The 23,278-nt window shown below is 38.3% G+C and overlaps 1 protein-coding gene across 1 annotated transcript in view; it reads right to left on the bottom strand.

The window, feature by feature from the left end:
* The window catches only part of NCKAP5 (NCK associated protein 5), a 1,219,674-nt gene extending 1,196,694 nt beyond the window's left edge, over positions 1-22,980 (bottom strand). Inside the window, exon 1 of the mRNA XM_027562077.1 lies at positions 22,527-22,980. The gene's annotated coding sequence lies outside the window, so the exon portion shown is untranslated. The remainder of the gene's footprint in view (positions 1-22,526) is intronic.
* Positions 22,981-23,278: the final 298 nt, after the last annotated feature.

Raw genomic sequence — 23,278 nt, 5'->3', positions numbered from 1 at the left:
GGGAAGAGTGATTTCTCCCCTGTTTGGGTGGGGCATTTCCAGCATGTTCTTATTGTTAGGGGCTAAGTTGTGCCCAACACTTTGTGACCCCACGGACTATAGCCCACCAGGTTCCTCTGTCCATGGGATTTTCTAGGCAAAAATATTGGAGTGGGTTACCATTTCCTCCTCCAGAGGATCTTCCCGACCCAGGGACTGAAACTGTGTCTCCTGCATTAGCAGTCAGATTCTTTACCACTGAGTCACTAGGGAAGCCCTTCATTTCCAGCATCCTCCACTTATTTTGGAGGATACTTTACTGTGTGTACTAAGGAATGGATGGAGTGCCCCTTGGCCTCTTGCCCACACAGCAGGACAACACATCTCAGGCTCAACCAGCCACTCATTCCCCTACCTTTTTCTGGATCTAAATCCATTGATGTAAAGACTTGGAGACAAAGAAGCTCACTTATAGGGTCCACAGTGGGATTCCGCAATGGCCGTGATGTCCTGGCCCTATGGCTTGCCCAAGGCAGCCCCTGGCTCCCTGCTTCTGAGTGACTGGACCTGCCTCAGTTCTGGCCTGTTTGCTGGTTCTCCAGGTTTCTGCTGGCTCTGACTGTGGCTCTGTAAGCTGCTTTCTGTTGCTGTGACCCAAACTATGACTTCTGCAGCCACCCTAAAGTAAAAAGTAAAGTGAAGTCGCTCAATCGTGTCTGACTTCTTGCATTCCCATGGACTGCAGCCTACATATGAGGCTCCTCCATCCATAGGGAATCCCTTATTTTTACTGTATTGTTGTCAGCTTTTAAAAATAAGAACTATGCTTATTTATCTTTCCTAGTCCTGGAGCTCTCGATACACATGGCTCCTCAGGAAGACTGTATTTAACTGAAAAAAAAAATTTGTTCAATTTCTTTTTTGTATGTTTTTCTTTTACCATCAGCTGGCATGACATAAATGCCCATTTTGGTATTGTTGAAAGAACCCTGCCCTTGGAGCCCAATTAAATTTTTCTTCTTACTTGGAATTCTTCAGGGCTTCAGACAAGGCACTAACCATTCTAAGTCTCAGTTTCCTCTTCTGGAAACAGGGGCAATAATTCTACTTCACTGGACTAGTGTGCAAATTAAATGAGACATTAAACTGGGCGATAATAGTCTTTTCAATATTTGGCACTGAAACAATTGGGTATGCACTTTAGAAAAATGAAGTTGATGCCTTCCTACCTCATATTATATACAAAGATTAACTAAAAGTGGATCACAAACAAAAATGTAAGAACTAAAACTATAAAATTCTTAGAAGAAATATGGAAGTATATCTTCATGACCTTGGATTAAGGAGTGAATTTTTAGAAATAAAAAAGAACAAGCAAAAAAAGATAAATTGGACTTATCAAAATTAAAAACCTCTGGAGTCTTGAATACGAAAAGTGAGTTCAAAAACTATACACAAATCTATACTGCTGATACTCCCAGCCCTTGGCTGGGAACTCTATTAACCCACATCTATCTGTTTGGGACTGGAATTTATGCTACAGCAGTAAACAAATACTACAGTTTCATAATCGAGGCTATGACCCAGAACACTGCCCAGATTCCTGGCTCCCTAGACAGCAGCCAAGCTTCATGGTTCCTGGGCTCCCCAGTTCTGTGTGGCTCTTCTCTAGAGGGGCTCTGACACCCCTGAATCAGCTTTGTCCTTGGTGGGACAGTCCCTCCCTGCCACCAGTCTCTTCTCAGTGGCTCCCTCGACCTACAATCTCTTCTGAAAGCCTGGCTGATCAGGATTAGGGGCTCCCCTCACACTGGGGAACTTGCCCTTTACCCCCAGGGCTGTTACTGCCTGAATGTTTGTGACCCAGATCAGGCTCTGAAGATGCTGCTACCTGAAGGGAAGGCCTTATGTGCAGATGGGCCTCTCAGCTCCCACAGTCTCTGGCCTCCAGGATGAGCTATCCCATCTTCAGGAGTTAGTAAGCAAATAGATACCCTGAATATCTCCTGAGGATCACTCCAAGGAAAGAAATCCAAATACCATTCTCTCCCAATCCTGGTGAAATTGCTGGCTTTCTCATGGGCAGGGCAGAGGGTGGTCTGGGGTGAGGAAGAGTTTTGTTTTTCTTATCTTCGGTTTTTTTTATATGGTCTTACTGCCTCAACTTTCATACACCAACCCATAAACAAGACCACTGACTTAAGGTTCCATTGCAGATGAGTGGTGCTAACCTTATCCAGCTCTTACTCCGCCTTGTGTGGTTTAAATAATTTCTTGTCATTTGAAGAATTAAGAAACAAAAACAATCCAGAACAACTGCCTCTTTTTTTCAGGGCAATTCCATTCCTTTCAGATGGAAATTTTGAATATTGCACTGGTAAACTGTGAGAATCAGTTCTACTGTTTATCAGTGCCAACAAGATGGGCTACAGACCTCCTTCTCACCTCCTCTTGTTGCTTCTTTAATTCCAATTTCTACTTCTTCCTTTATAGTTTTCTATGGGTATGGAGTATATACAGAATACCCTATCTCTTCCAATTGTGTATTTTTGTCATGACATTTCTACTTAAGGAGTTCATTAAAGCATAATACTTATAGCACACACACACACACACAACTTCTGAGGATCAAAGGATACTATCAAAAAATGAAAACACAAGCCATAGAATGGAAGAAGCTATTTGCAAATCAGACATCAGATAAGGGTCCAGTACCAGAATGTACTGGATTTGTTTACAGTGAATGAGAACAATTGGTAATAGCAATTGGTTCCTTTTGTGGGTGGAGAGAAGGGTGGACCAGGAGTTTGGGATTAACAGATGCAAACTATTACACACAGAATGAATGAATAACGTTCTACTTATAGCACAGGGAACTGTATTCCATACACTGTAATAATACAAAATGAAAAAGAATCTGAAAAAGTGTGTGTGTGTGTGTGCACATGCATTGGCACACGTGTGCATGTGGGTTGCCAGTCCCTTCTCCAGGGGATCTTCCTGACCTAGGGATCAAACCCAGGTCTCCTGCATTGCAGGCAGATTCTTTACCATCTGGGGAAGTCCATATATATATACATACACACACACACACACACACACATATATATAGTATACATCCTGGAGGAGGGCATGGCAATCCACTTCAGTATTCTTGCCTGGAAAATCACATGGACAGACAAGCCTGGCAAGCTACAGTCCATAGGATCACACAGAGTTAAACTTGACTGAAGCAACTTAGCATGCATGCATTCATATAGCATGTATACATATATATATACATTTATTTATGAAACTGAACTACTTTGCTGTACACCAGAAACTAACATAGCATTATAAGCAACTATACTTCAATAAAATAAATTTAAAAAAAACTACATAGTAGTGATAATTGCACAATCTGTGAAGATACTAAAAATCACTGTTACATACTCTAAGTGGCATATAAACGATATCTCAATGGAGTTACCAAAAAATTAAATGACACAGTGTACACATAATAGAGTACATATATAAAATATACACAATGAAACTTTACATACAAGTATACATGTAATAAGTGTTGAAAATGTAGATTTTTGTAGCTTTTATTTATGATGGGCAGAAAGTACTAGAAATAGAATGACTAATGAAAGAGAATTCAGGCTAGATTAGGATAAGAACTCTTCCCACCCAAAACCATTAAACTGATGTCTTTTTTGGTAAGAATCCTGTATATTTCTATCAGGAGCTCTAAGTTGTGTTCACATGTGTTTCAATTGCCATAAGTGTATCCAATACCCCAGGTAGTTCTGTCCTCCTTGACCTTTACCCCTTCAGTCAAAACGTGTTTCTGAGGAAGCATTCTCTCTACTTAGGGGTTAGATTCTGACTTGATGTAGCCTCACCTCTCAGCACTTTTCCACACTGTTTACTTATCTTGAATGAATTTACCACAAAATCTATTATTTGATATTCAAATTCTCCATATAAAGTCAAGAGTTTGTTTGGTTTTGGGTTTTTTGCTATTGTTGTTGTTATTGTCATTATTTATTTGTTTTGTCTGTTTTTTCATACTAGTATAGCCAAGAGGTTAGAAGAGCATATGCCAGAATTGTAAGAGTGAGTGTCTCTGGGTAATGATGGGATTATATGTAATTTTTTATCTTCTTCCACATAATTTGTGGTATCTTCCAAATGTTCTATAATGAAACATTATTAAAGACACACTATAAATTAAAAATTACATACTTAAATATTATAAACTAGCCCTAAGATGGTTATCTCCCAAGTGAAGATGGTCCCAAAGATACATCAGAATGTTCACTAAACTAAATGTGTGTGTGAAAAAGAAAGAGAGAGTCAGATATGTGTACATTTCGCCTTTGTTGTGGTGCTTCCTGTGGGATTAGGAGGACATTTGTCTTTGCCAATTTCAGATCAAGACTGCAGTCAAATGTTTAATCCAGTCTGCGGATTTAACATGGTGATTTGCATCATTGCTCATATGTCTCTTGAACTTTCCCCTCTTGGTGGGATATTTCCTAGATAAAGAAAACCTAAGTGATTTGTATCACCAAGCCACCACCCATACATTTACAGTCTTGGAAAAAGTTCTGGTCTAGGCAATAATTTAAGTCAGAAACATAACTTAATTCACATCTTTCCCAAGCCCTGAGGGTCATTCCTTGGCACTCACATAAAGCGGTGTTTACACAGACTGTTCTGGGGATACAATGGGGAAATCCTTTCAGGAGCAACCTCCTCTTCCAACCTCTTAGATAGAGGCTGAGAAAGAACCAGGATAGGGGAGGCTGGTTTAGGTAAGTGTGAAGAAGATGAAACCGGGATGCTTTCCTAAATGTGTAAGGACAAATGTCAAGAATCACAGTGATGTAATTAAGACATCAAGGAAACAACTGAATTTGATCAGTAAGAAGTCTCTTAAAACAGAAAATATCCCAGAAATCACAAACTGAGGCAACTCGAAGGGCTTTTTTTTTTTTTTTTAAACTTTACAAATTGTATTAGTTTTGCCAAATATCAAAATGAATCCGCCACAGGTATACATGTGTTCCCCATCCTGAACCCTCCTCCCTCCTCCCTCCCCATACCATCCCTCTGGGTCGTCCCAGTGCACTAGCCCCAAGCATCCAGTATCATGCATCGAACCTGGACTGGCAACTCGTTTCATACATGATATTATACATGTTTCAATGCCATTCTCCCAAATCTTCCCACCCTCTCCCTCTGCAACAGAGTCCATAAGACTGTTCTATACATCAGTGTCTCTTTTGCTGTCTCGTACACTGGGTTATTGTTAGCATCTTTCTAAATTCCATATATATGTGTTAGTATACTGTATTGGTGTTTTTCTTTCTGGCTTACTTCACTCTGTATAATAGGCTCCAGTTTCATCCACCTCATTAGAACTGATTCAAATGTGTTCTTTTTAATGGCTGAGTAATACTCCATTGTGTATATGTACCACAGCTTTCTTATCCATTCATCTGCTGATGGACATCTAGGTTGCTTCCATGTCCTGGCTAGGGCTTTGATGGCCTTTGGATGTATTGAGTTGGCCAAAAAGTTCATTTGAGTATATCCATAAATATGGTATAAAAACCAAAATGAACTTTTTGGCCAACCCAATATTTTAGTCAGCCTACACAATATTATTTTTAAATTAATGCTAGCATTTAAAAATGGGATGGTTTGACCTAAAAAACAGATTTCCAGCTTCTTTTAAATAATTTTTTAAAAATTAAAATACAGAGCTAGCTCTTTTTTGGCAGCAATTACTGGTGTTGTGTAACACCTATATCGTTTAGACATTCACAAGACATGCTCTCCAATTCACTTACTTCCTCATGAATCCCTGCTGTCTCTACCATAATGAAATCCAGTGGTATTTCCATTTATTATCATGATTTTGTTTTTCTTACTCCTGGCAGGCTTACATTGTTTATATCACCTGTAGATCCTTTGCAGATGTTGGGTTTGAGACTCTCCCTACTTTGCTCCTACATCCAAACCCCTTCCCTTGACAACTGCCTTACCACAATCATTCCTCTACCAGGAATTTTCCTTTTCTTTTGCTCACTGCTGCTTTGTTAAAAGACAGATCCAGGTTCAATCCTAGGCATCTTAAACTTCTGGAAGAAGAATAGAATGGTATGGTATAACCGGATTTTGAGTCAGTAAACTCAGACTCAAGTCCCAGTAATAACTGGAACTAACCTGTATTATCAGGAAAATGTAGGTTCAGATCCTAGCTCCTCAGTTTTCTAGTTTGAGATCTTGAGCAATGGTTTTAACCTTTCTGAACCTCGTTTCTTAGCAGTGAATTGTAAATATTTGTCCTTCCTGCTTCACAAGATTGTTGTGAAGATAAAAAATATTTTAAGAAGGTGACAAAACTAAAAGAAGATTCATAAGAATAAATCAATTTAAGATAATTTGATGGGGCGTGGGGGTATAAATTATTAAAGCGTTTTAGATGGTTGGTGAAAAATATATCTTACCCAATTTTCCAAATTCTCTATCTGAAATAGCAAATAGTATAATATACTTCAGAATTTGTTTTATATTTATATTTTAGTTAGTTATTGGCCACACCTCCTGTGGCATGTGGGATCTTAGTTCACCGACCAGGGACTAACCCATAACCCTGCAGGTGAAGTGCAGAGTCTTAACCACTGGACCACCAGGGAAGTCCTGTTTCAAGTTTGTTTTTACCATTTACCCAAGTCTTGGATTGTCTACTAAACATGCAGAAATGTTTTGTGTGTATATGACCCTTCTCCCTAATTTTCCAGAAGACTCGCCAGCTAAAAATCTGTCTGCCACAATGCCTACAGTATCCACTATTACAGAAGCTTCTACATACAAAGCTCCTCATACAATTTTTTAATTGACTTATGACATATATCTCCTATGTGCAACATTTACTTTTTAATGTGAGTGTTTCATAGGTATAACTATGGCATTCTGATCTGTGACACCTAAAAAAGAGAGACTATAGAGAACCTGGTCACAATACTAATAACTCTTTTAAATTGTTTTTAAAACTTTTTCCAAATATGAAATTAATAGATATTTATTACAAATAATTTGGTTATGGCTGTAATTCTTTTTGTATTTATTGTAGATTAACTGCTAACATTTGATACATTTCCTTCCAATCTTTCTTCTCTGAGGTTATTTTTTCTTTAGCATCATTTAATTGACTACTTTTTCAAAATTCCTGTTTTAACTTTCTATATAATATATCATCTTATGGGTGTAACATTTTATTTCTTTGATTACAACGGTGAGGATGCATTTTACTGATTATGGTATTAATATATGTGAATTGAAAACAAACTCAGCAAAACAAAAATGTACAACAAAGTAAACTATCTTCTCATTTTAGTGGAAGTACTTTCAAATTTTGTTTGTATGCAGACACATACATGTGAATAAAAACATTTTCTAGAAATGACTTTATAATACACACTCTTAGCCTACATTTTTCACTTACTGTTAATATCTCATAGGCATCATTCCTATCTACTAGATCTATACCAGTATTTAATGGCTGTATAGTGTCCCACTCTGTGGTTGTACTACAATTTATTTAACAACCACCTACCTATGGACTTTGGACTATTCAGTTTTCACTAGCATAAATGTTACTGTAATAAATACCCTATACGTACTCTTTATAGACTTTGATTATTTAAAATAATACTCTTAGCTGTGGGGTCACACAGAGTCAAACACGACTGGAGCGACTTAGCAGCAGCAGCAGCAGCAGCAGCAGTGCATTGCTGAGTCAAAAATTATCCTTTCTCCCAACCAAACTGCCCCCTTATTCATCCCAATTACATTCCCACTGAGAGTAAACGAGAATACCCGATTTCTCCTTTTTCACCAACGAGGATGGTTTAATCACTGCTAATAATAGGTAACATAATAATACCTCATTATTTTCATTTATATCCTGTTAATTTGTAATGAGGCTGAACATCTGTTCAAATGATTCTTGGCAATTTATATTGCTCCTTGGAAAATCACATTTCATTTCCTTTAACAATTTTCTATTGGGATAGTGATCTTTTCTTATTGATTTGTAAGAGCTCTCTAGTCCGTAATTTATTTGACAGCTCTCCTGTTAATGGGTAGTTGTTTTCTTCATTTTAGCATTAATATAGTAATGAATAATTTTTTAAGCTGATATTTATATATCACACATTATCTCTTTTGAATAGATTAAATTAGAATAGATTAAAATACTTTAACATACATTGTTAAAATGCTTTCCATAAAAGCCACACCAATTTACACTTCAGCTATCAGATTATGAGATCACCTACCTCATAGCAACCCATTTTATAGCCAATCATAATAATAAAACAGGATGCAGAGAGATAAAGACTTAAAGAGCATAGCATACAAGTCACAGAGGGAGAAGACAGTCAATCCTGCTGTGGAATTTCTAGAAGCCAGGGCAGAAGAGGATTGCATTGCCTTGGTAGAATCAACATGGAGAGGTATGTATGAAATCTTTATCTCTTGTAAAGATTTCCCCAAAACAAGCTCCTTCGTGGTTTCTTGAAAATGGGTGACTGCTGCTAATTTAAAACTAAAAGCCTAATTAACTCATTTAACTTCTTACTTTCCTATATTCCACTAAGTTCAATTACTTATTGTACAAAATTACCTGCTTCTCTTAGAAATGCTAAACCCCAGTGAAATCAAGGAAAAAGAACACTGCCGGCTATTTCCTGGTGATAATGTAAAAACAGTGACTCCTAAGACTAGGCTTGGGTGACAAGATGTAGTCGTAGCCCTGCATTTTGTCAATCAAAGGACAGAAGAGTGCTTCAGACAGCAGCTTAAGCCTTTGAAAACGTGTAAATTTTACTCATTCAGTAAGTAAACAAACAAAAATACTTTGCAAACCCAAGGTTTCAAACTCAAATCAATGCTATTTCAAAGAAACAAAAACTAAGCAATTTCTTGGTTCTAAGATCTTTTCCCACGAACTCCAATCACATACACTATCATAAATTACAGCATGTGGAGGAAAGGCAGTAGCAGAAAGAACACAAGCAGGACGGTAATGTCTAGTGCAGAGAGTTGATAAGGAGTGCCTAATTAATGGTTCTGAAGTGCTTTCAAGGTATAAAATCCTATAATAATATTAAATAGTACCATCATCATCCAGTTAAGGCAATTAACAGCCTGTTTTTCTTCTTTCAAACATAGGTGATCACACAAAAACAACCCTAACAAACTAAAGCCAGTTACACATACATCTTTAGTTTTAAATGGAGAAGGCAATGGCACCCCACTCCAGTACTCTTGTCTGGAAAATCCCATGGACGGAGGAGACTGGTATTTATATAAAAGCAGTTATATGTATTAAAAGCTAGTTATATGTTTTTCCATATATGATTCAGCTGATTTGGGTTATTCTTCCCAACTGCTGCTAGTTATGGATCATATCATAATCACCATTTTCTAATCAATAGAATCAAGCTTGCCTTGTGATTAAAACTCTATTATAAAAATGCTGTTATATTTGTCATTTATTTTTAGCAAACAATTCAAGTCTAATTTTTTTAGGCCACACCAAGCAGCTTGTGGGTTCTTAGTTCCCTGACCAAGGATCATATCTGCACCCACTTCCCTTCCCTTCTACCAAGGAAGTCTCTCAAGTCTGATTATTAATGATACTGCTCTTTTGTGTCTCTTTCCATTTGGTTCTTAGTCTTTATTTATTCTCCCCTTATGAAATCTTACTCCCTCCTGGGATTTTTTTTATAATTTTGATGACTTCTAAATCATTTTATTAACTCAGGCCTCTTTTCCAAGCTACACGCATATGCTTCCTAATGCTAATTGGCCAATTTCACCAGAGGTCCCTTAGATAGCTCAGCCTCTCATACTCAAAGACCGGCTGGCAAGACTCCTCCACTCCCATTAAAACTGCTTGTTTTTTTTGGACTCTGTGGGAGAGGGAGGGGGGGATGATTTGGGAGAATGGCATTAAAACATGTATAATATCATATAAAAAATGAATCGCCAGTCCAAGTTCGATGCAGGATACAGGAAGCTTGGGGCTGGTGCACTGGTATGACCCAGAGGGATGGTATGGAGAAGGAAGTGGGAGGGGGGTTCAGGATGGGGAACACGTGTACACCCGTGGTGGATTCATGTTGATGTATGGCAAAACCAATACAATATTGTAAAGTTAAAAAAAGAGAGAGAGAGAGAGAAATTTAAAAAATAAAAAAATCAGTGACTAGCAAAAAAAAAAAAAAAACAAACTGCTTGTTTTTCCTCTTAGGTAACGATGTCACCAGCCTGAATCACTCATGCACTAAAGGTCAGCTGGCCTCTCTCTTTTCTCTCCTCCTTCCTTTTCCTTCCACATTCATTTCTGCTGATCCAGGTTTTAGAATCTCTGTTTTATCTGTAACACTCTCTCCATATTTAGGACATTGGTTTAAGTACTCCCCAGTGTCTTGTAGAATCTACAGTTGCAATCCCCAGACACTTTTTATTCACACATGGACAAGTTTGCCAGCAGGTTGTTTCAGAAATGATAATATAATTACATTACTGTTCTTCTTAAAGTTTTTACTGACTTCCCATAGCCAATAGTACAAGGCTGTTTTTGGACAAAGGTATACTTGTCAAAGTAGGAGAATAGAAATATTTAAGATGGTGTTTGCTTGATTTATAATTTTAAAATATTTAACTTATGGTATGTGAACCTCTATTTGCACTCTTGTCTTATACTCAAAAATTAGAAAGGTGGACTTGACTCTGAGGTGTCCAACTACTCTGGTTTCTCCCCTTGTCTCTATAGATTTGCCTATTTCGAACATTTCATATAATAGAATATATATATTCAATATGTGGCCTTTTGTGTCTTCTCCTATTAGCATAATATTTCCAAGATTCATCCATATTTTAGCAGGTATCAGTATTTAATTCCTTTATATGACTTGATAGTATGGATATATCACATACTTTTTGTTAATTATGCATAATACTGCTAAGAACATTTGTGTACAAGTTTTTGTATGGACACACATTTACGATTCTCTTGGGTATATACTTAAGAGAGGAATTTCTGGATCATATGGGAACTCTATGTTTAGCATTTTGACAATTGTCAAATCTTATCTAAAATGGCTATACCATTTTACATTCCTCCCAGCAATACATGAGAGTTCTCATTTCTCTACATCTTTGCCAGCATTTGTTATTGTTCATCTTTCTCATTATAGTCATTGTAATAGGGGAAAAGTGGTATTTCTCCTGCTTTTGATTTGCATTAGTTATTGCAAATTTTTTATTTGCAATAACTAATGATCTCAAACCCTTTTTCATGTGCTTACTGGCAATTTGTACATATTGTTAGAAGAAAATTACTCTGAATACCCATTTTTTAAAAGAATTCTTTTTCTGGTTGAATACGCCATTATATGGGATACAAGTCCCTTATTAAATTTATGATTTGCAAATATTTTCTTCCTTTGGGTGGGCTATCTTTCCACTTTCTTAAATGATGTCCTTTGAAAAGATTTAATGTTGATAAAGTCTTTATTTTTCCTTTTGTCACTCTTGCTTTTCGTGTTATATCCGAGAAAACTTTACCTCATCCAAAATCATGAAAATTTACTCCTATGTTTTCTTCCAAGAGTTTTATAGTTTTAGTTCTTATATTTAGCTCTGTGATTCATTTTAAATTAATATTTGCTTGAGTTGTGAGTTAGAGTTCCAAATTTATTCTTTTATATGTGGACATCCAACTTTCCCAGCACCATCTGTTAAAAAGATTATTCTTTCTCCCCATTGAATTGTCTTGGCACCACTGTAAAAAAATCAATTGGCCTTAAATGTAAGGGTTTATTTCTGAACTCTCAATTTAATTTCATTGATCTCTATATATATGCTGCTGCTGCTGCTAAGTCACTTCAGTCGTGTCTGACTCTGTGCAACCCCATAGACGGAAGCCCACCAGGCTTCCCCGTCCCTGGGATTCTCCAAGCAAGAACACTAGAGTGGGTTGCCATTTCCTTCTCCAATGCATGAAAGTGAAAAGTGAAAGTGAAATTGCTCAGTCCTGTCCGACTCTAGCAACCCCATGGACTGCATCCTACCAGGCTCCTCTATGCATGGGATTTTCTAGGCAAAAGTACTGGAGTGGGGTGCCATTGCCTTCTCCTCTCTCTATATATAGGTTTATACTAATAACATACTTTTTTTTTTTCTTAGTACTGTTGCTTTGCAGTAACTTGAAATCAAGAACTGCCAGTTACAACTTTGGTCTAAAGATTGTTTTGACTTCCTTGGTAATTTTCATTTTTTTAAGATTTATTTATTAATTTTTGGTTGTGCTGGGTCTTCATTGCTGCATGCAAGCTTTCTCTATTTGTGGCTAGCAGGGGCTACTCTTTACTGTGATGCGCAGACTTCGCACTGCAGTGGCTTCTCTTGTGGCAGGACACAAGCTGTAGGCATGTGGGCTTCTGTAGTTGCAGTACAGGGGCTCAGTGATTGTGGTTCATAGGTTCTAGAGCAGTAGTTGAGGTACATGGAGCTTACTTGCTCTGCATATGGGAATTTCCCAGACCAGGGATCAAACCAGATTGGCAGGCAGAGTCTCAACTATGAGACCACCAGGGAAGCCCCATGTAATTTCCATTTTACAAATCTTTCTATCAGCTTGTCATTTCTGAAAAAAAAAGGCAGCTTAGATTTTGATAACAATTGTGTTCTATTTCTAGATAAATATGGGGAGTATCGTCATCTTAAAAATATTAAGTCACTCAAGATATGTACATGGGATATCTTTCCATTTATTTTGGCCTTCTTTAATTTCATTAGCAATACTTAGTATTACAAGTATTACAAGTCCTACATTTCTGTTAAAATTCTTTCTAAACATTTTCTTTCTAATGCTATTATAAATTGAATTGCTATTTTAAATTTCATTTTTCAATTGCTCACTGCTATTGTATAGACACGCAATTGATTTTTGTATATTGTCCTGTACTCTGTAGCATTAATTTGTTTATTAATTCTATTTTAAATGGATTCTTTAGATTTTATACACACAAAATTATGTCATCAGCAAATAAACATAGTTTTCCTTCTTTATTCCAATCTGGGTGCCTTTGGATTTATTTTTCTTATCTAATTTCTCTGGATAGAACTACATACAATATTGAATAGAAATAATGATAGAAGAATTTTATCTTTTCTTGATTGTAGGGAGGAAGGTCTCTTACTATTAAGTATAATATTCAGTTCAGTCACTCAGTCATGTCCGACTCTTTGCCATCCCATGAACCGCAGCACGCCAGGCCTCCCTGTCCATCACCAATTCCCAGAGTCCACCCAAACCCATGTCCATTGAGTTGGTGATGCCATCCAACCATCTCATCCACTGTCATCCCCTTCTCCTCCTGCCCTCAATCTTTCCCAGCATCAGGGTCTTTTCAAATGAGTCAGCTCTTCGCATCAGGTGGCCAAAGTATTGGAATTTCAGCTTCAACATAAGTCCTTCCAATGGACACCCAGGACTGATTTCCTTTAGGATGGACTGGTTGGATCTCCTTGCAGTCCAAGGGACTCTCAAGAGTCTTCTCCAACACCACAGTTCAAAAGCATCAATTCTTCTGCGTTCAGTTTCTTTATAGTCCAACTCTCACATCCATACATGACCACTGGAGAAACAATAGCCTTGACTAGACGGACCTTTGTTGACAAAGTAATGTTTCTGCTGTTTAATACACTGTCTAGGTTGGTCATAACGTTACTTCCAAGGAGTAAGAGTCTTTTAATTTCACGGCTACAATCACCATCTACACTGATTTTGGATCCCCCAAAAATAAAGTCAGCCACTGTTTCCACTGTTTCCCCATCTATTTCCCATGAAATGATGGGACTGGATGCCATGATTTAGTGTTCTGAATGTTGAGCTTTACGCCAACTTTTTCAATCTCCTCTTTCACTTTCATCAAGAGGCTCTTTAGTTCTTCTTCACTTTCTGCCATAAGGGTGGTGTCATCTGCATATCTGAGGTTATTGATATTTCTCCCGGCTATCTTGATTCCAGCTTGTGCTTCTTTCAGCCCAGCATTTCTCATAATGTACTCTGTATATACGTTAAATAAGCAGGGTGACAATAAACAGCCTTGACATACTCCTTTTCCTATTTGGAACCAGTCTGTTGCTCCATGTCCAGTTCTAACTGTGGCTTCCTGACCTGCATACAGGTTTCTCAAGAGGCAGGTCAGATGGTCTGGTATTCCCATCTCTTTCAGAATTTTCCACAGTTTCTTGTGATCCACACAGTCAAAGGCTTTGGTACAGTCAATAAAGCAGAAATAGATGTTTTTCTGGAACACTCTTGCTTTTTCCATGATCCAGAGGATGTTGGCAATTTGATCTCTGGTTCCTCTGCCTTTTCTAAAACCAGCTTGAACATCAGGAAGTTCACAGTTCACGTATTGCTGAAGCCTGGCTTGAAGAATTTTAAGAATCACTTTACTAGCGTGTAAGATGAGTGCAATTGTGTGGTAGTTTGAGCATTCTTTGGTATTGCCTTTCTTTGGGATATAATATTAGCTGTAAGATTTTTGTAGGTGCCCTTTATCAGGTTGAGACAGTTCTATTTCTAGTTTGTTGAGACTTTTACCATTAAAAAGTGTTGGCTATTGTCATGTGCTTTTTATACATCTATTGAAATAATCATATGTTTTTTCCCTTTATTTCATTAATATGTTGTTGTGTTACATTGATTTTTTTCATATGCATAACCAGTCTTTCATTCCTGGAATAAATCTTACTTAGTCATGCAGTATGATCCTTTTTATATGTTGCTTAATTTGGTTTGCTAGTATTTTGTTGGCAATTATAGTGTCCACATTAATAAGACATATCAGGCTATAGTTCCTGTTTCTTACTTCCCTAGTAACAGGGCAATAATACCCTCTTCATAGACTGAGCTGGAAAGTGTTTCTGTTTTATTTTTTGGAAGCATTTGTGAAAAATTAGTGTTAATTCTTCTTTTTGCTAGAATACAACAGGTAGCTACCTGGCCTGGGCTCTTCTTTGTGCTAAGTCTGTTGATAACTAATTCAATATTTTTATTGTTAAAAGTCTGTTCAAGTTTTGTTGAGTCAGTTCCAGTATTTTGTGTCTAGGATTTTTTCTATTTTATCTAGATTATCTAATATATTAGTCTAGTTGAATTAATATCTAGTTTATTTCAACATTGTACAAAAACTTCACTTCTATAGAGCTAGTCTCCTTTGTCCTCTTATTGTAATACACATTACATCTTTATATATTATAAGCTCATCAATATAGTTTTATGCTTATAGCTTGCACATGTCTTTTAAATCAAGCAGGAGGAAAAGAAAGGAAGTATAAACAAAAAATACATATAAACTGCCTTTTATATTTTAGCAGTGCTCTTTATTTTTTGGTGCAAATTCAAGTTACTGTCTAGTTCCTTTTATTTCAGTCTGAAGGACTTCCTTTAGTAATTTAAGGAAGGAAAGGTCTGTCAGTGATAGATTCTCTCAGATTTTTAACCTGGTAATATCTTGTGTGTGTGTCACTTGTGTCTGACTCTGACCCCATGGACTGTAGCCCACCAGGTTCCTCTGTCTAGAGGATTCCTCAGGCAAGAGTACTGGAGTGGGTTGCCATTTCCTTCTCCAGGTGATGTCTTAATTTATCCTTATTTTTGAAGAACAGTTTTGCTGGATATAGAATTCTAAGTTGACAGTCATTTTCTTTCAGTACTTTATATTATTCCACTGCTTTTTGGCCTCCATGGTTTCTGATGAGAAACTACCTATTAATATAAATGAGACTCCCTTATACATAACATGATGATTTTCTCTTGCTGCTTTCAAGATTCTGATATTTTACAATTTGACTATAATTTGTTTCAAAGTGAACCTCTTTGAATCTATTCTACTTGAAATTCATTGAGATTCTTGAATATATAGATTCCCATGTTCCATCAAATATGGAAAGTCTTCAGCCATTTTTTCTTCAAATAGTCTTTCTGTCCCTTTCTGCTTCTCCTTTCTTTCTCAGATTCTCATTATGTGTATATTGGTATACTTGATACTGTCTCATCAAAGTTCTGCTAATTTTTCTTCTTTTTCTACTTTCTCTTTTCAGATTGAATAATCTCATTTGTTCAGTTCAGTCACTCAGTCGTGTCTGACTCTTTGAGACCCCATGGACTGCAGCACGCCAGGCCTCCCTGTCCATCACCAATTCCCTATCCATCACCAACATGAGTTTACCCAAACTCATGTCCATTGAGTCGGTGATGTCATCCAATCATCTCATCCTCTGTCATCCCCTTCTTCTGTCCTCAATCCTTCCCAGCATCAGAGTCTTTTCCAATGAGTCAGTTCTTTGCATCAGGTGGCCAAAGTAGTGGAGTTTCAGCTTCAACATCAGTCCTTCCAAAGAATACCCAGGACTGACCTCCTTTAGGATGGACTGGTTGGATCACCTTGCAATCCAAGGGACTCTCAAGAGTCTTCTCCAACACCACAGTTCAAAAGCATCAATTCTTCAGTGCTCAGCTTTCTTTATAGTCCAACTTTCACATCCATACATGACTACTGGAAAAACCATAGACTTGACCTTTGTTGACAAAGTAATGTCTCTGCATTTTAATATGCTCTCTAGGTTGGTCATAACTTTTCTTCCAAGGAGCAAGCATCTTTTAATTTCATGGCTGCAATCACCATCTGCAGTGATTTTGGAGCCCCCAAAAATAAAGTCAGCCACTGTTTCCACTGTTTCCCCATCTATTTGCCATAAAGTGTTGGGACTGGATGCCGTGATCTTAGTTTTCTGAATGTTGAACTTTAAGCCAACTTTTTCACTCTCTTTCACTTTCATCAAGAGGCTCTTTAGTTCTTCACTTTCTGCCATAAGGGTGGTGTCATCTGCATATCTGAGGTTATTGATATTTCTCCCGGCAGTCTTGATTCCAGCTTGTGCTTCCTCCAGCCCAGCGTTTGTCGTTATGTACTCTGCATTTGACCTCTCTTCAAATTTTCTGATTCTTTCTTCTGTCTACTTAAACCTGCTGTTGAACCCAATAGTGATTTTTTTTTTAGTTATTGTACTTTTCAGCTCTCAAATTTATATTTGGCTGTGTTTTACAAATTTTATCCCTTTATTGATATTCTCTGGTGATATATTGTTCTCATTATTTTCCTTTATTCCTTTAGACATGATTTCTTTTAGTTCTGTGAACATTTTTGGGAAAAGGCAATGGCACCATACTCCAGTACTGTTGCCCAGAAAATCCCATGGATGGAGGAGCCTGGTAGGCTGCAGTCCATGGGGTCGCTAAGAGTCAGACACGACTGAGTGACTTCACTTTCACTCTCCACTTTCATGCACTGGAGAAGGAAATGGCAACCCACTCCAGTGTTCTTGCCTGGAGAATCCCATGGATGGACAAGCCTACTAGGCTGCAGTCCATGGGGTCGCACAGAGTTGGACACGACTGAAGCGACTTAGCAGCAGTGAGTATTTTTATGGTCACTGATTTAAAGTCTTTCTCTAGTAAATCCAATATCTGGGCTTCCTCAAAGATTATTTCTATTGACTGCCTTTTCTTCCTTGTGAATAGAACACACTTTCCAGTTTCTTTGCATGTCTCATTACTTTTTTTGAAAACTGGACATTTAAAATAATATAAAACATTAATTCTTGAAATCATATCACTCCCCCAACTATGGTTTGTTGTTTCAGTTTTTTGTTGCTGTAATTATTCTTCCTATTTGTTTAGTGACTTTCCTAACCATAGAGTCTGCATTCTTTGTCATGTGTGGTTAGCTTAGTGGCCAGCTAATGGCTGAAAACTTCTTTTAAAATAATAATAATAATGCCCTCAGCCAGTAAGTTCCAGGCTTTGCTGAGGGGATTTCTGTGTATAGGGGGCACACCTTCAATTTGCCAGCTGTTTACAATTCTTAATTTTCACTCCTTGCTTGTGCAGAGGCTCAATGTTAGTAATAGGTGAGCAACTGGGGCTTTCTCAGGTCTTTCCTGAGAAAATGCATACCTCTCTGCATGTGCATGCCTTTTACACATCCAGGAATATGTGAGCTTTTGAAAGTTCCAATAGAAATCTCATTCCACAACACTGAAAAAGACCTAAAATTGTTAATTGTATGGGGCTGGAAGTTTGTACAATTACAAGAGAAATAACTTAGGATTTTTGTCCTAAGTGCAACTTTTTGTATCTTGATCACTACTTATTTAGTTCTCTCCTACCTACTTTTATATCATCATCTATAGACCCACAGATTCATTGCTGATAGTCAGCATGAATATGATAACCAGAAACCTGTATTGATATTTCAGTCCTGATGACTGGATTTACCTTGCTAAGGCACAAAGTAGATAATGCAGTAAATTAACCATTTACTAGGATGGAAACAAAACTAGGGAGTCTTAAGTGAAGAGAGAGCAACCACAAAGATAAATTATATAGAGTGTTATAACTAGAGGTGAAGGGTATAAACTTAGGTTTCAAAAGTCATGGGATAAAATCTGACTGTACCACTCGCCCCTGGGTCAGGAAGATCCCCTGGAGAAGGAAATGGCAACCCACTCCAGCACTCTTGCCTGGAAAAGCCCATGGACAGAGGAGCCTAGTAGGCTACAGTCTATAGGGTAGCAAAGAGTCGGACATGACTGATCGACTTGTCAAAATGTACCACTCGCCAGCTCTGTGACTTGAGAAGATACTCTTCTACTCAAAACCTCTGCTTTCTTTATAAGTGGAAATAATGTCACTTCATCAAGATATTTTGCAGATTAAATGAGCTAATTATATATAACACTTAGTGTACTGTGTTACTCAGCAAATGATATTATTAAATATCCTCATTGAATATCCTCAAAAAATGATAAGAGGTAGTAACGAATAACCCAAGTCCTAAAAAGATTAACTACAGCTACATAAATATATTTCAGCTTTAAAAAACAAGGTATGTATCAAAAATGAGACCGTCACCTATAGGTAATCTTGCATCTCCCACAGAGACATTTCCCACGCTATCCTCCTATATAAATCATGGACTTATGGGGAGCATGCCATTCACATGCATTCTTACTATCAAAATTCACTGGGCACATATCAGGCATTAATTTAGCACTGGTGAAGGGTGATGAATGAGCAGATGGGTCCCTACCATCATAGAGATGAAATTCCAACAGGGGATGAAGGCAGGTTCTGGTGATTCTATTACAGCATTAAAGACTAAAAAACCTAATATGACATTTCCTTGATGCTCTCACAGCTCAAATTCTGCAGTGATCCAGATTTTACCCAGATTTTACCTCCCATTCAGTGGGATTTGAAAATCAGAGTGAAGATCATGTGGTAGATGTGATATTTCTGCTGTTCCTGCCAGAGGTTTGGGGTATTCTGAAATCTGTTTAGAAAAGATCCCAGTATCCTGTCCGTAGGTTTATGTGTTTTCAAGAAACAGAGTTGCTTATTTTGGTGGAAGAGGCAATGTGATCCTGAAGCTGGCAATGGTGGCATCAGCTTCCTGAATCCTAGCTTTGTATTGTGACAGAGATGTAATGGTAAATTTTGTTCTGTTGTTCTGAGCATTATCTCAGAAGCTCTGTTGGCTCCCCAGCACCTGCAAGATTTCACATGCCATCTAAAACAAATATGAAATCCATTTCTGCTTGAACCAGCTGAAATGGGTCATTACTGAATCCAGACTAATGGAGGGAAACAAATAATAGGAACATAAACAACACAAGCATTGATTGTAATATACAAAATAAAGACAGAGTGATGTAAGGTGAGGAAAGATTTTTCAGACAGAGTGGTCAAAAGGTCTTCTTGATGAAATGAACCAAAGCAGACCCCTCATACAAAGAAAAAGCTAAGGCAAGATTTAGACAGTTCCAGGACCAGCAAATAGTCATGACACAGGTCCAAATGTGGAAAAGAGTTTATTGCATCCAGTCTTCAGAAAGAAGAGTAGTATGATTACAGATGTGGGGCAAATGTCACAAGACAAAACTCGAAAATTTAGCAGGGATTACAGCTTCTCAAAGTGTGGTCCCAGGACTGGTACTGGTCTGCAAACTGTTTGCTTAGGATACATGATAGGGAATTCTCTAATGATCCAGTGGTTAGGATGCCAAGCTTTTGCTGCTGAGGGCCCAGGTTTCATTCCTGATTGGGAAACTAAGATACCACAAGCCACTTGGCCAAATAAATAAATTAATTAAAATAAAGGATCCATGATAAGTACAAAATTTAAGAGTAAATGTTTAGAAATATTGTAGCAATTTGGTATTGCCACAACATTGAAGCAACATTTTGCCACACTTAATAAAATTATTTCCAGTCCAAAACAGACTGGAAATTAAAAACAAAACTGATCTATGAGATAGTTTAAGAAGCATTGTCCTCCATTTCCAATCTCTCAAACTTTTTCTGTAAAGAGCCAGGCACTAACTGTTTTAGGCTTTGTGGGGTCATAGTGTCTCTGTTGCAACTATTCAGTTCTGTTATGATAGCACAAAAGCAGGTGTGGACCATATATCAGCAAAGGGGTTTGGTTGGGTCTAATGAAAATTCATCTGTAAAAAAAAGTCATGGTGATCAGATTTAGTCTGTGATGCCTACGTTTGTCAACCCTATTCTAGGCCACAGGAAGAAGACTGGGCTTGACTCTAAAATCAACAAAACCCATTTAATGGAGGATTCCCTCACCCTTGCCCCTTTCTCATCACTGTCTACATGTATGTGTGTAAAGTCTTTACATCACTGACTCTAAATAAGATAGGACTTTGAAGCTCCTCTCACTTCAATTCACTGTTCTTCTCATAGCAACCATGACAGATGGAGCCTCTGCTTACAGAACTGGTGTCTACAGGCAGGATCCATTTGACTCTTACCTGCATCCCCAAGAAGTGATGATGACACCATTGACCTTGCATTAGCCTGGTGAGCAACCGACAGACCCAAGAAGCCACTGCCTTCCATTTTCCAAGGCCTCACAGTAAGTTTCCATTTCATCTGAGTTCTGAAATCACCTCCAGGGCCCAAGATTTTGAGGTATACCATGCCATTTTTCTTTTGTACATAGTTACATTTCTGTGCACAGGTACTCTTGTGAGCACTGTCCATCACTGGCTCATTTTTTGTGTCTGAAATGGTTGTATGGGACAAGCAGCCACCACATGTGTAGCCATGTTTACCCCTGGACTCCAACACTGTCATGAGCAGAAAGGCCTTCTGCATTTGCATGCCTCCATTCACACAGCACCCACTTCATAAACCCAACCCAACACCCATACAGTAGGTCACCTTATATTCTCCACACACAGAACATAGACCACTGTGTGTGAGAACATGCACTCCAACAGCAGGTCTCTCACATGGAGGGCAGAGCTGAAGCAGCCCTTTCTGAAATCTCTTTTATTTAAGATTTCTTTCATTGACCCATAACAAATTTAATAGCTAAAACTTTGCTCTTGCAAGTTTCCTTAAAATATTCCTTCTGAGCCTACCACCGTTTATCTTGGCAGCAGGTAGCTTGAAGAGTTTTGGAAAGTCTTAGCTTGGCATAGCCTCAGAGCTACTGGCACATTAAAGATTAATAAAGAGCATTGAACTGAGTTCAGGACACTGCAACGTGATCCTTCACCATGAAATGTGCAAGATTCTTTGTTTGCAATGAACAAAACCAAAGCCAAAAAGGGCCAACTGACAAGCTAGGATCAGAAACAATCGGGAACTTTGTGTGTCTTTCATTGGTCAGTCGATAGATAGCAATCAATACCCCTGCTCAGCCCTACTCTTCCTAAACATTCTCAGGAATTTAAGATGGGCCTGGGAGTCCAACCCCCAGAGCCGGGTATTTACTGAGCTTGCAGAACCATAGAGATAGTGCAACCGCAGCTGCCCTCTTCCAGCATAAGAGTGATTCAGAACAAATTCCCAAGTTATCAGCTTCTCCAAGGAAAGTTGAGATAAAGCAAGGCATTTCCAAACATTTGGGATTTGCTTGAGTAAGACAGAACACTTGTGTCTGATTGAATATTAACCCAGAAGGAAAAATACACTTTCTGCATGCATAGGCAAGGGGCTGGTGGCAGAATGCACAAGACATTGATGATGAAAATCGAAACAAGCACGTACAACATACCTATTGGTTCAAAGGAGGAATGTGTTTGTAACCAACCTCAGGACATTTGGACACAGGCAGCAAATACTGGGATAGATCAACAGAAAATGTATCCTGAATTCTGGAAAAGCACTGGTGGACTCCATGTGTGTGCTGGGTGATGTCCTGTGTCTATTTACACCTTGCAATCCCCTCAAGCCCTCCAGAAAAATCACAGGCAAACCTTATGCTCTGCAATTCAGAGGTCTGAAGCAGAGCACTTACTTAGCATGTTGGAAGCTCTCACCTCCACACCAACAGAAACATTAAAGAAAAAAGAGAGAGAAAAGAAAATTCTGACCTTACCGAAAAGGCATAGCAGGGACGGTGAATATGTTCACTTTAGCCCACTCAGCGCTTTCTCTTGCATTCAGTCAGTGTTCTAAGGCTATTGAGGAGAGTTCCTGGGGTTTTCGGATCTTCCTTCAAGAGTTTTAATCACTGGCTTCCCCAGGCCGGGTTTAACAAACACCGCTGTGTTCTGTCAATATTTGTATGCAGCACCGCATTGGGCAACCAGCCAACACAGAGTTTCAAGAGGCAAGGGGAGAAAACTGACACCCTAACAAACATGCTTCCCTCTTTTGTGTCTTTTAAGGTGGTGCTCAAAGTGTCATCTTTGATGATGACAGCAACTAAAAATACCCTCTTTGGGGGACTTTCTCCATTGCCCCCAGACCCCTGGCTAGGCTGCCCGAACTGGGTTCCACAAAGTTTGTTTTCTGTCTCTCTGCCCTGAAGTTCTCCACACAATCACCCGGCTTTCCTCTCCACCAGCTGCACTTTAAATGTATTTTAATTGGCTGGAATGTCGAAAGAATCCATTTGGCAGTCGTTTACATGTGAAGCACGCCCAGGGCAGCTGAAAGAGGCCCCAGAAGCAGCCGATTACTTCATCAAAAGCTGCAGTTTGAATACCATTGACTCCTACATAACTACAGTGAACTCAATTCGACAGGCAAGTAGGAGTAATTAATAATTTGCTGAGAAAAATTCTTCATTCATCTAAAAGCCAAAAATGCAAAGAAAAAAATAAATCCCTGCAGACACAACCATTC

This window comes from Bos indicus x Bos taurus, chromosome 2 (assembly GCF_003369695.1).
Source record: "Bos indicus x Bos taurus breed Angus x Brahman F1 hybrid chromosome 2, Bos_hybrid_MaternalHap_v2.0, whole genome shotgun sequence".
In the NCBI taxonomy this organism is placed as follows: Eukaryota; Metazoa; Chordata; class Mammalia; order Artiodactyla; family Bovidae; genus Bos; species Bos indicus x Bos taurus.
This window is presented reverse-complemented; position numbering and strand designations above follow the sequence as displayed.